Source organism: Equus caballus, chromosome 1 (assembly GCF_041296265.1).
Source record: "Equus caballus isolate H_3958 breed thoroughbred chromosome 1, TB-T2T, whole genome shotgun sequence".
NCBI classification, from domain to species: domain Eukaryota; kingdom Metazoa; phylum Chordata; class Mammalia; order Perissodactyla; family Equidae; genus Equus; species Equus caballus.
In genome coordinates this window covers 97,425,132-97,436,590 of record NC_091684.1, presented here as the reverse complement: position 1 = coordinate 97,436,590, position 11,459 = coordinate 97,425,132, and the positions used below count along the sequence as shown (strand labels likewise).

At 44.5% G+C, this 11,459-nt stretch overlaps 1 protein-coding gene across 9 annotated transcripts in view; it reads left to right on the top strand.

Annotated features, from left to right (window-relative positions):
• The first annotated feature begins 4,666 nt into the window (after positions 1 to 4,666).
• Positions 4,667 to 11,459, top strand: part of CCSER2 (coiled-coil serine rich protein 2) — a 172,441-nt gene continuing 165,648 nt past the window's right edge. For all 9 annotated transcript variants that reach the window (XM_023648788.2, XM_070265650.1, XM_070265649.1 and 6 more), the window contains exon 1: positions 4,667 to 4,884. The gene's annotated coding sequence lies outside the window, so the exon portion shown is untranslated. The remainder of the gene's footprint in view (positions 4,885 to 11,459) is intronic.

Below are 11,459 nucleotides of genomic sequence, written 5' to 3'. Positions count from 1 at the left end.
CTTCCCATTTGCCCCTTCCAAAGCTCAGCCCCTGGCAACACCATTCTGCTCTCTGTTTCTATGAGTTTGGCTGTTTTTAAATCCTTCATATAATTGATCACACAGTATCTGTCTTTCTTTGTCTGACTTATTTCACTTCCCATAATACTCTCAAGGTCCATCCATGTTGTCACAAACGGCAGAATTTCCTTCTTCTTTTTTTTTTAACCACTGAATAATACCCTATTGTATATATATATTCCACATCTTCCTTACCCATTCATCCATCAAAGGACATTTAGGATGTTTCCATGTCTTGGCTGTTGTGGATAATGCTGCAACAAACATAGGGGTGCATATATCTCTTTGAGATAGTGACTTCATTTCCCTCAGATATATACCCAGAGGTGGGATGACTGGATCATATGGTAGTTCTATTTTTAGTTTTTTGAGGAACCTCCATACTGTTTTCCATAGTGGCTGCACTGATTTACATTCCTACCAACAGTGCATGAGGATTCTCTTTTCTCCACATCCTTGCTATCACTTGTTATTTCTTATCTTTTTGATAATAGCCATTCTAACAGGTGTGAGGTGATATCTCATTGTGGTTTTGATGTGCATTTCACTGATGGTTAGTGATTTGAGCATCTTTTCAACGATGAAAAATGTGCATTATTTGAGCAATAAGTAAATAAATAAATACAAAAGCTTCCCAGGATCATTTTTTTGAGAGTTTTTTGCAATTATTTTATTTAAATCATAAAGGTCTATAACATTGTATCGTTTTAGGTATACATTATTATTTATCAGTTTCTGTATAGACTGCATTGTGCTCACCACCAGCAGTTTAATTTTTATCCGTCACCATACATATATGCCCCTTTACCCCTTTAGCCCATTCCCCAGCCCCCTTCCCCTCTGGTAACCACTAATCTGTTCTCTTTATCCATATGTTTGTTTATCTTCCATATATGAGTGAAATCATCCTGTGTTTGTCTTTCTCTGTCTGGCTTATTTCACTTAACATCGTACTCTCAAGGTCTATCCATGTTGTTGCAAATGGGATGATTTTGTCTTTTTTATGGCTGTGTAGTACTCCATTGTATAAATACTACATCTTTATCCATTCATCCATAGCAGGGCACTTGGGTTGCTTCCACATCTTGGCTATTGTGAATAATGCTGCAGTGAACACAGGGCTGCATAAGTCTCTTTGGATTATTGATTTCAAGATCTTTGGATAAATACCCAAAAGTAGGGCAGCTGGATTATATGGTATTTCTATTTTTAATTTTTTGAGAAATCTCCATACTGTTTTTCACAATGGTTGCACCAGTTTGCATTCCCACCAGCAGTGTATTGCAGTTCCCTTTTCTCCACATCCTTTCCACTACTCGTTGTTTTTTATCTTGGTGACTATACACATTCTAACAAGTCTAAGGTGATATCTCATTGTAGTTTTGATTTGCATTTCCCTGATGATTAGTGACATTGAACATCTTTTCAGGTGCCTATTGGTCATCTGTATATCTTCTTTGGAGAAATATCTGTTCATATCTTCTGCCCATTTTTTGATCAGGTTTTTTTTTTTTTTTTTTAAAGATTGGCACCTAGGCTAACAACTGTTGCCAATCTTCCTTCTTTTTTTTTTTTTTTAAGGATTGGCACCTGGGCTAACAACTGTTGCTAATCTTTTTTTTTTTTTCTGCTTTATTTCCCAAACCCTCCTGGTACATAGTTGTATATCTTAGTTGCAGGTCCTTCTAGTTGTGGGATGTGGGACGCCGCCTCAACGTAGCCTGACGAGTGGTGTCATGTCCTCGCCCAGGATCCGAACCCTGGGCCGCCGCAGCAGAGCGCGTGAACTTAACCACTTGGTCACGGAGCCGGCCCCTGTTTGTTTTTTTAGTTATTGAGTTGTATGAGTTCTTTACATAGTTTGGAAATTAACCCCATGTCGGTTATATGACTTGCAAATATTTTCTTCCAGTTGGTGGATTGTCTTTTCGTTTTATTCATGGTTTCCAGGAGCATTAACTCCAAACTAACATAACATGTTAAGGATGTCTACAAAATTAAGAAAATACCCTGCACAACTAGAAGGACCCACAACTAAAAACAAAATATACAACTATATACTGGGGGGAGAACTATATAATGTGGGGAGAAAAAAAAACAGGAAGAAAAAAGAAAATACCCTGAAATATTATTGTGACTGTATTAAGTGTGTTTGTGTGAGAATTGTGAGTCTTTTTCTTGTTTTGTCTACTATGATTATACTGTAGGCAGTTTTTTTAATCTAATAAAAAATGTATAGTAAAATGTATAAATATGCTCACTGACTCTCCTCTAGACCCCTCCCCATATAGAGGTCTGTAAATCAGATGCCTTAGCCTCCAGACGTTCTGGGCTATCATACTGTTTTTCTTAACAAGTAAGTCCAGGCTGCCACCTTGCAAGATCATCTGACTCCCAGTCTTTGTGCTCTGACACAGCTGGCCCATTCAAAAAAACGCAAGGAGGGTTGTTGAAACCACATACATGTCCATCACAGTATTTTATACTATCTGATTCCGACTCTTCATCTTCTGTTCTACTTCCCCAGCTCATGGGGTTGGGGTCATGCCCTGGCTTTCTCAGCTGTTCTCCCCTGCCTGGTCTGTGTTGAAGTTGTTACAGTTGTGGTATTTGTCCACATGACAGCACATGACTCTTAACCCTTGGTCTCTCATCAGTCTTTCACGGGTTCCTGGGAGATGCTCTTCTCCTGCCTGCTGGGGATGATTGTAGTATAGACTGTTGAAGAGCTACTTTAGTGCAGTGGTTCTCAAGGTGTGGTCCCTGGGGCGTTGCTCCCCTGGGAACTTATTAGAAATACAAACTCTTGGGTACCAAGCAGGCCTGCTGAATCAGAAACCTGGGAGTGGTGCCCAACAATCTGTGTTTTACTAAGCCCCCAGGTGATTCTGATGCATGCTAAAGCCTGTGAACCACTGCTCAGCATGGTCTGCCCTCTCACCCTTAACCTCAGTCATAAGCAACCTTCAGACCCTCAGAGGTCAGACTTCTAAGAGATATTATATACATATAATTTATTCTATATATAATTTGACATAGCTGATAGAATTTATGTGCTATAACAACCAAGGAACTGAGCAAACTGGGACAAAGACAGAATAGTGACAAGCAAAATTAGACGAAGCTGGAAAGTCTTCATACGCGGTAGCACCCAGTAACCTTTGTAAAGGAGGAAGGGAAAGGTGACCTGGCCCTTAAGAGCTGCCAAAGAAAACAGAAAACATTATCACCTCAAGTGTTCAGGAAATGGCAAGATAACAACCTGGCAGTTAGGAGAAGCGTAGCTCTTTCTGGTTTTAGGAACTGAGAGATGTCCCTTTTCCAGACCCTCTATGGAGACTGTTGAGTATGTAGCATCTTCCCCAGTTCTCACAGACAAACAGTGGGGAGCCATATCTTGTACCACCTCTCAGTGGAGCTGATGGTGTAAACCACAAAGTACATGTTAGTATGTCTTGAGGGAAGTTTGGGGGTGCGTTCAAGAGTTCAGTGTGACTTTGCCTTTCTAATGATCTGACTCAATCCAAAGATAAACCGTAAAGTGTTTAGATAAAGTCTTTCTCAACGTTTTAAACATGCATCTTATCACCCAAGAGATTCAATCTTTATTTTTAGGGATTGATATTAAAAGTGACACTTCATTTTCGAAGTATAAAAGTATATTATTAAGCGAAACTTGATTCTGCAAATCAGGCATGCCCCTCATCTCAGTCTGGTAATGCCCACTCCCTTCCCTTTGGAGTATCACTGATTTGGTGACACGGAAGAAGTGGCTATTTTTCAAGAAATCCTCCTCAGATGCTAGTTACTGTAGTCAAGCTGTTGCTAAGTGTGGCCCGCAAGGACTTCAGAGAGCAGCTCGCCTATCGCCAGATATGGGCAACTCCAGGGTTTTAGCACCCAGCCGGACCCGGGGGGACTCCACGGGTAAGGGCACTCAAGGCAGACCCAGCCATCGAGGAAGGAGGGGGAGATGGCCTGTGGGAGATGGAAGCCCCAAAGGGAAGGAGGACCTGGTTCCTGGCACAGGGAACCCAGGTGGATGTCTCCATGGAGTTGCTCCAACTCTCAGCACTTGGGGGTGCCCTCTCTTTGCCCTCAGCCTCAGCAAGATGCCCTGTTTTGGTGTGGTAGGCGGGATGTGTGGTTCAGGCACGCCCCACAGCACGAGGGCGCAGGGAACAGGGATACACTCGTAGACATCAAATGTTGCAGGTGTCCCATTCACCGAAGGGTGGGAGGGGAGCCCAGGTCAGTCCCAGAACTCGGACCACTCCTCTTTTCGTGGTCAGCAGGTGCAGTTGGCAGGTTTGACCGCGAGCAGCCAAGGTCAGTCCAGGAAGCCGGCCGGCTAGAGGTGGGGGAAGCCGCCAGGCCAGAGTCACGGGCTGGGCGGGGCAAAAACCTGAGTCAGGGGGCAGCGAGGCAAGGTCAGCGGAGGGGGCGGGGCCCGACGCGGGGGCGGGGCCTGGGCGCAGCTGGCGAGAGCGCGGGGGCGGAGCCAGAGGTGGGCTGAGGCCGCAGTCAGGCGGCGGGGGCGGGCCCGGAGGGCGGGGCCTGCCGGCGCAGGGCTCGCGCCTGCGCAGGGGCGGCCGGGGGCGGGGCCGCGCGCGCGCTCTGCGCGGGCCGCGGAGGGCGGAGTCCCGCGGGCGCCGGCGAGGGCGGGGCGCGGCGGCCCCGGAGTCCGGCGCTGCCTCAGGCCGCGGAGGCGATGCTGGCTGCCGCGGGGCCCGCGGGGATGTGACGAGCGGTCCTCGCCTCTCCGGCTGTGCTGGGGCCCGTAGGTCGCTGGGCGACCCGCAGCCGGGCCGCGACCTCCGCACGGTGAGAGCCGGGGTCGGGGAGGGGGCCGGGCCGGCGTCCGGGAGGGGCAGTGCCCGCGGAGCCAGGGCGCGGGGCGCAGGCCGGGGCCCGGGCGCCTGGGGGGCACTGGCGCCCCCAGACCCTTTTCCTGGGGCCAACCCCTGGAGCCCTCTGCGAGCCGCCGAGGCCGGGCGACCCCCGCGCGGCTGTGACCGGCGCGGCCTCAGACCGCCGGGGCTGCAGCATCTCTGGGCGGTCGGCGCTAGGCGGAGATGCCCAGTGGTTTCGGAGCCGGGATGCTGGGGAGGGATGAGCGCCTCTGGTACCCGGGCGCCCTGAATGACGGGGTGTTTTTTTTTTTTCTAATTCCTGGGCCAAAACAAAGACACACCCTAAAGCACATCCTGAGATAAAACTTTGGTGGACCCCAGCGTTGCCATAGGTTCAGATGCTGCTGCTCAACGCCTCGTTAGGCGTCTGCTATTTTTACACGGAGATATCTGTATTTTTTTATGCACTTGTCACAGGAAAAGGAGGACGGTCTCCCTCGAGGAGCCGGCGGTGGCCAGGCTTGAGTTGGAATTTCGATAATTGCAAATTCATCTTTGGAGGCTGCCCAAGCCAGTTCGGCGTGCGGTGCCCAGGCCGGGCCTGCCTTCAGTGATGGGTGGACTCTTCGTGGTCCCAGGTTGGAATGCGGATGTTTCACCCCCATGGGTGAGATAAACTGAGCTTTAGGCTTTTTGGAATAGCCATTGGAAAAGGCCTTCCTTTTCTCCGTTTTTCCTGAGCATTAAAATATCATGGAACCTATTAATTTTGCCCTTTTTGTAAAAAAAAATCATCATCATTTAGACTAGTTTAAGGAGTTTAGTGGTGGCGGCTCTTTAACCAAAAGGAATTTAAGATACTCCTCTCGTGCAAAAGATAGGCACAAAACATGTTTTATCTGTCATCAACATATGATAAGGATGTCAGCATTCCTGAATGTTTGGCCTGGAGTCAGTCTTCGTCTCCTGGGACTTTTTTACTGTTTGCCTCTCTTAATTTATTATAGCTCTTTAGTAATTTCTTACTTGGTTTTCTTTCGTGTTCTCAACGACATTGAGTTCAAATAATCTTTAGGTAAAAAACACACACTTTCTTGAACCCTTTGGCTGTAATTCATACTGTTTTATTTCAGTGTCGTGTTAATATGCCATAGTAGGAAACTGCTAGAAGCCATCCTGAGAGCCGGAACTTTCCATTAAGAAAACAAAACATTTTATTCTACCTTTCCACGTCTAGACCTGCTTTCTTTTCCTTGTTGCCTTGACTCAACTCATCTGACTGTTTGGTGGGAGAAGGGGACTTTGGTTCTATGTTTATAAGTCCGTCACTGATTCTGCATAATCTGTATTTGATAAAAGTACGAGTCCTTCGCAGTTTCTGGTATTTGTCTCCGTTTCTAATTTCTTTCTGCCGTTTCGCCTGCCCTCTCCATACAGAGCCTACTTCGAATTCTGTGAAGATGACTTCTTCCTTTATGGTTTTGCACTGTGCCCTCCATGGAGATTTCTTCTCTGCCTGTAAACAACTTACCCTTCAAGACCTAAGCAGAATATCACCTCTGACCCTTGTCCAGCCGTCTCTCCCCTTGTCTTGACTGATCCAATAGCACATCGTACATTTTGCAGTTAGCGTTCATCAAAATCGTAGTTAATTTTTTTGTATGTCTGTCTGCACTAGACTTCGGGGCTTCTTAAGGGAAGGGACCTTTGCAGCTCTAGCACGTGCTGTGTGTGGCACAGGTACTCTAAAACTATTTATTGAATACATTTTTTTGGAATACTCTCAGTCTTGAGTATAGCTTTCAGAAAGGCAAAATGCGTTAACTACCTCTTTCACCATCAGAATACTTAGCAAAGATGAGTGCACAAGGTACTTTTAAACTTCTAAGAATGAAGTCCGAATTATTGTTGTTGCTGGTTAGGAATAAAACCCCAGTTATGACAGAAGAAACCAATACGTTTTGTGACGCAACAATGAAATGGACATGGCCAGTAAGGGCTGCTGCTGTTTTGATCTTAGCACTTTATTCTGAGGTGAAGTAATTTGCCCATGGTCATGCAGGCAGAAAGGGACAGAGGTGGGATACAGTCCACATCTTTTGTCCAGATCTTTTTACTTTTGCCCCCAGTTTCCTAATTCTAAGTCTTGATAATTGTTATATAGTCTGAGTGGGGGTTTTTGAGAGGCTTGGGCATGTATTGGTAAAGGAGGTCTATTAAATTAATAGAATATTGAACTTGAAAGAATTAACTGTTGGTTTGGTTCAATTTTTTTTTTTTTTTGAGGAAGATTAGCCCCTGAGCTAACATCTGCCACCAATCCTCCTCTTTTTGCTGCGGGAGACTGGCCCTGAGCTAACATTCGTGCTCATCTTCCTCTACTTTATATGTGGGACGCCTGCCACAGCATGGCTTGCCAATCGGTGCCATGTCCGCACCCGGGATCTGAACCGGCGAACCCCAGGCTGCTGAAGTGGAACGTGCAAACTTAACCTCTGTGCCACTGTGCCGCCTCTGGTTCACCTTTTAAAATTTTACCCATTAAACAACTAAAGCCTGAAGGGGCAAGTAACTTGCTTGAGGTTTCTTAGAGTGGCCTGTATCCCACATCTCCTGACCTCGTGGTCGTGTATTTGTCGTTACTCCATGGTGCTTTGCAGGGAGAATGAGGAAGTTGCCAGTTTTCAGAGGGAGAGCCAGTTGGCTTGTACATTCTCCCTCCTGCCATGCTTAGCTGCTCAGCTGCCATGCCTAGGGGTTTAGACCCTTGAGTGGCTGAGAAACATGATAATTCATTTGGGGATATAGGAGAAACCTAACCTTCACCAGTCTACTCGGCCAGATAGTTTTCCTTCCGTGTTTGGGGCCCTCTCTCCAGATGCCCCGTGGCTAGTGGCTTCTGCTCACCATATGGAGAGCCCATATCCCAGTTACCGTTTTATGGTAAAATGAGATTTTCCTCTAATAAGGTTACAGCTGGCTAATAGCATGGCTAAAATTACATGTATGGCTAGGCTATATGTGAGAAGAGCCTATTGATTTCTCCTATGTGATAAGTTGTTTGGTAAAAAAACCTGATTTTTGTGGTTTTGCCTCTGAAAAGTCAGTTTTGAAATGTGTACTTACTGTGCTGGGCATGATCAGTTCCAACAGACTTTTTACTTTACAAACAACTTAATGGTCAAAGAAATAAGAAAACTCAAAATGAACTTTGAATTTTTCTTTTCGTTTATTTCTTACCGTATATCCCTGATTTTATACTATAATCAAAGCGTGAATATAACGTTTAATATTTACTTTCATATATGTTTTCTTTCTGCTATAGTTTTTGTACATTTAAGTTGTTATATAGTATTAATAGTGAGTTGTTACTTATTTTTAATAGTTGGACGTCCAAGTTGCTGCCCATTTTGCAAGCAATGCAGTTAACATAGAGCTGTCCTTCGTTTTGCTTCTTTGCCTTCTGGCTAAAGTCCCAGGAGGGGGATTAAAAGGTCAAAGGGTACGAAGGTGGTTGTCACTTGAAAAATATTACTAGGTTTATTTCTGAAAGATTGTATTGATTTAGTCTCCTGTATTTTGGTTGATGAGTTTTATCATACTTTTATAGGCTTTTGTTTTTAAAAGTTTGTTTTTTAAAGATGGGTGTAAAGGCACCTGCTGTCTGACATCACTCTCCAAAATAGAAAAGCAAATGCAGTATTTTTGTAGTTTTATTTCTTCCTTTGAATGAATTGTTTGTCCTTTGCCCATAAATTTACTGGCATCTTCTTGCCAATTTTCATTAGCATTTAACGTCATAAATATATTAGTTTCTTGAAATATGTTTCTGATCTCTTTTATTTTTGTAGGCTTTGCGGTTTTTAGGATTATGAAAATGACTGACTTTAAGAAAAATTTCGTGATTTCATGTTTTGGTTGTGAGGTCAGATAACGAATGTCACTCCACCATCTGATGCACGCTTTTATTTTCTTAAGCATCTACAGTTTGTGTTATTTATATATATGTATCTCTTTAACAAATTATATGTGCAATGGAGATTGAATTTAATTTCCGTGGATTTTATACTATAGAGAATCACGTTCTTATAAATACCTAAGTGATTTTCCATTGGTAAGCTGCTGGCTTTTTTCTTCCTGAACTTGAATGGGAAGCAAAACAAAACAAAAATAACCTAATTGTCTTTTTATAAATGGGTACTTGCTTTTAATAAACTATGGTAAATTTAGATGAACCAAAATTTTCACGAAAGCAGTATGTTGGATAATTGAAGTTTTTGTTGATTCAGGATTGACCAGAAGCTCCTTTCTGATTTAACCCTTGTTGTTAATCATTCTAAAATATATGAAAGTAAAGCTTTGGTAGTCTGCTGCCTTTGGGATCGAGGCATTCTATACAGATGCACTATCTCAGGGCAGTAGTTAACACTGATTGCTGAGCGCCGTGCGTGCTGGTCCTTGGCAGGGAGTTTTTTTCTTTTCTTTTTCTTTTTTTTTTGAGGAAGATTAGCCCTGAGCTAACTATTGCCACTCTTCCTCTTTTTTGCTGAGGAAGACTGTCCCTGAGCTAACATCCATACCCATCTTCCTCTGCTTTATATGTGGGACGCCTACCGCAGCATGGCGTGACAAGTGGTGCCATGTCCGCACCCGGGATCTGAACCGGCGAACCCCTGGCTGCCGAGAAGTGAAATGTGCACACTTAACCACTGCGCCACCGGGCCGGCCCCAGGGAATTTTTTCTTAATTCTCATAAAGCACTAGGAGGTCGGTTCTTTTCGTACCCTCATCAAATGAGAAAAGTTAGAGAGGTAAAGTGACCTACTGAAGGTAACCCAGCTTGTAAGCAGTGGAACTGGAGTACGATCTGCCTGTTGTTGAAAGGCTCTATTTGAAAAGTGTATTGTATTATCTTATTTTCTGTGCTAAGGATTTGAACGTTATCTCTTAGGCATTGGAAAGATATTAGATGTTTCAAAGCAGGGGAATAATATGGTAGGTTATGTCTGTTAGGGAGATGGCCGATGTGGCAGTGTGGAAATATATTGAATTGTGTTTCTGATAGGAAGTGGTTGAAGTAGGTCACGAGAAGAGAAGCCTGAACTGCACGGTGGCTTAGGAGATGAGGGGATATTGAGGAAAGAGACTGTGACTTAGTAACTGACTTGCCAGAGAGTGGGAAGCTGGAGTGCTGATTAGGAAGGTACTGAGTGGGGTAATGACAGATGAATGTGCGCTCACAGCACTTCGTTATATTTCTTTCATAGCATTGACTTTGATGTATTGTACCTAATCTGGTGACACATCTAGCTCCTCCACTGGATTATGTGCTTGTCAAGGACAGGGACTGAGTAGAAGACATGAGCTAATTCAGGGTGAGCTAATACAGGAAGAGGGCAAGAGACTGAACCGGGGGTAGGAAACACCAAATCGTCAAGATCAAAGAGTGGATGGAGGAGGAGGAGCTCTAGAAAGTGACAGCTGTTAGGGAGGAGGGGGGAGAGCCGTCAGTGCCCAATGTGGGGGAGGAGAGTTAAGGAGAGGGAGGTATATTAGCACGGAAGTAAACACAGAATGCCGCCTCAGGCTACACACAGTTCTGGTTGCTGTCCCTAATATGATATGCTGATAACCAGTGGCTGTAGAGAGCTACGTTGTCTTTCCTCTCTTCCTGGCTTTCTTCTTCCTCATACCTGGCTCAGAGTGTCCTGCGGCGGCCTGCCTCTTTTAGCTTCTAACATCTGCTTGCCCCAGGTGCTGATGCTGGGGCGTGACTCGGCCTGTTGAAAGCAACCAATCAGAACTCTCCTTTCTTTTTAAGTGAATTGACCAATCAGAGTATGTTAGGTATAACCTCTGAGTTTTCAGCTCTTCTCTGCGGAGTTGATTGCTTTTGAATGACCCCAGAGTTGTCTCTGTGACTTTCAAGACTTGCAGTTGGTTATTTTGAGATTTGGAGCCATTGGGAAGCCAGAGGGTTCTTAAAGGCTGTATCCGTGAAAACTGAAGTTTCTCACCTGTTTACTCTTCCGTGTTGATCAGTAGATTAATTTGAATATAGTTGGATCATCTTTGAAGACTGTTGATCTTAAAAATGCCCCAGGACCATCATTCCAAATAATTAAGATTCTTAGTTCTGTTCTCTTTGTACAGTTCTATAGCTATCTAAGGTGTGTGGGCTTGTTTTAAATTTCTTTGGTTGGTTCCTAACTTACTTCATATGTCTGTTTTTCAAAGAGTCACTTAGAAAAGGAGTTTGTGCTTGATTTGTTTTGCTGTCATTTGCTTCAGAGCATTCTTACCCTTCACTCTCTCCCTTCTCCTTCTGAGTTTTCATCTGCCCAGTTTCTGTTTTTGGTGAGTACAATGAGAAGGGAAAAAGAAAAAACCTATGGGTTATTACGTCTTTCTTCCTTCCCTTTCTGTGGTTGTTACCGTCCTCCTCTCCCCAATCAGTGCTCCCAGCTGTCCGATTTGGCGTGGCTTCCTGCCCCATATCTGCAGTTCTATGTGTGGGGATGGGAGAAGCAAGACAGCTCTTTAGCT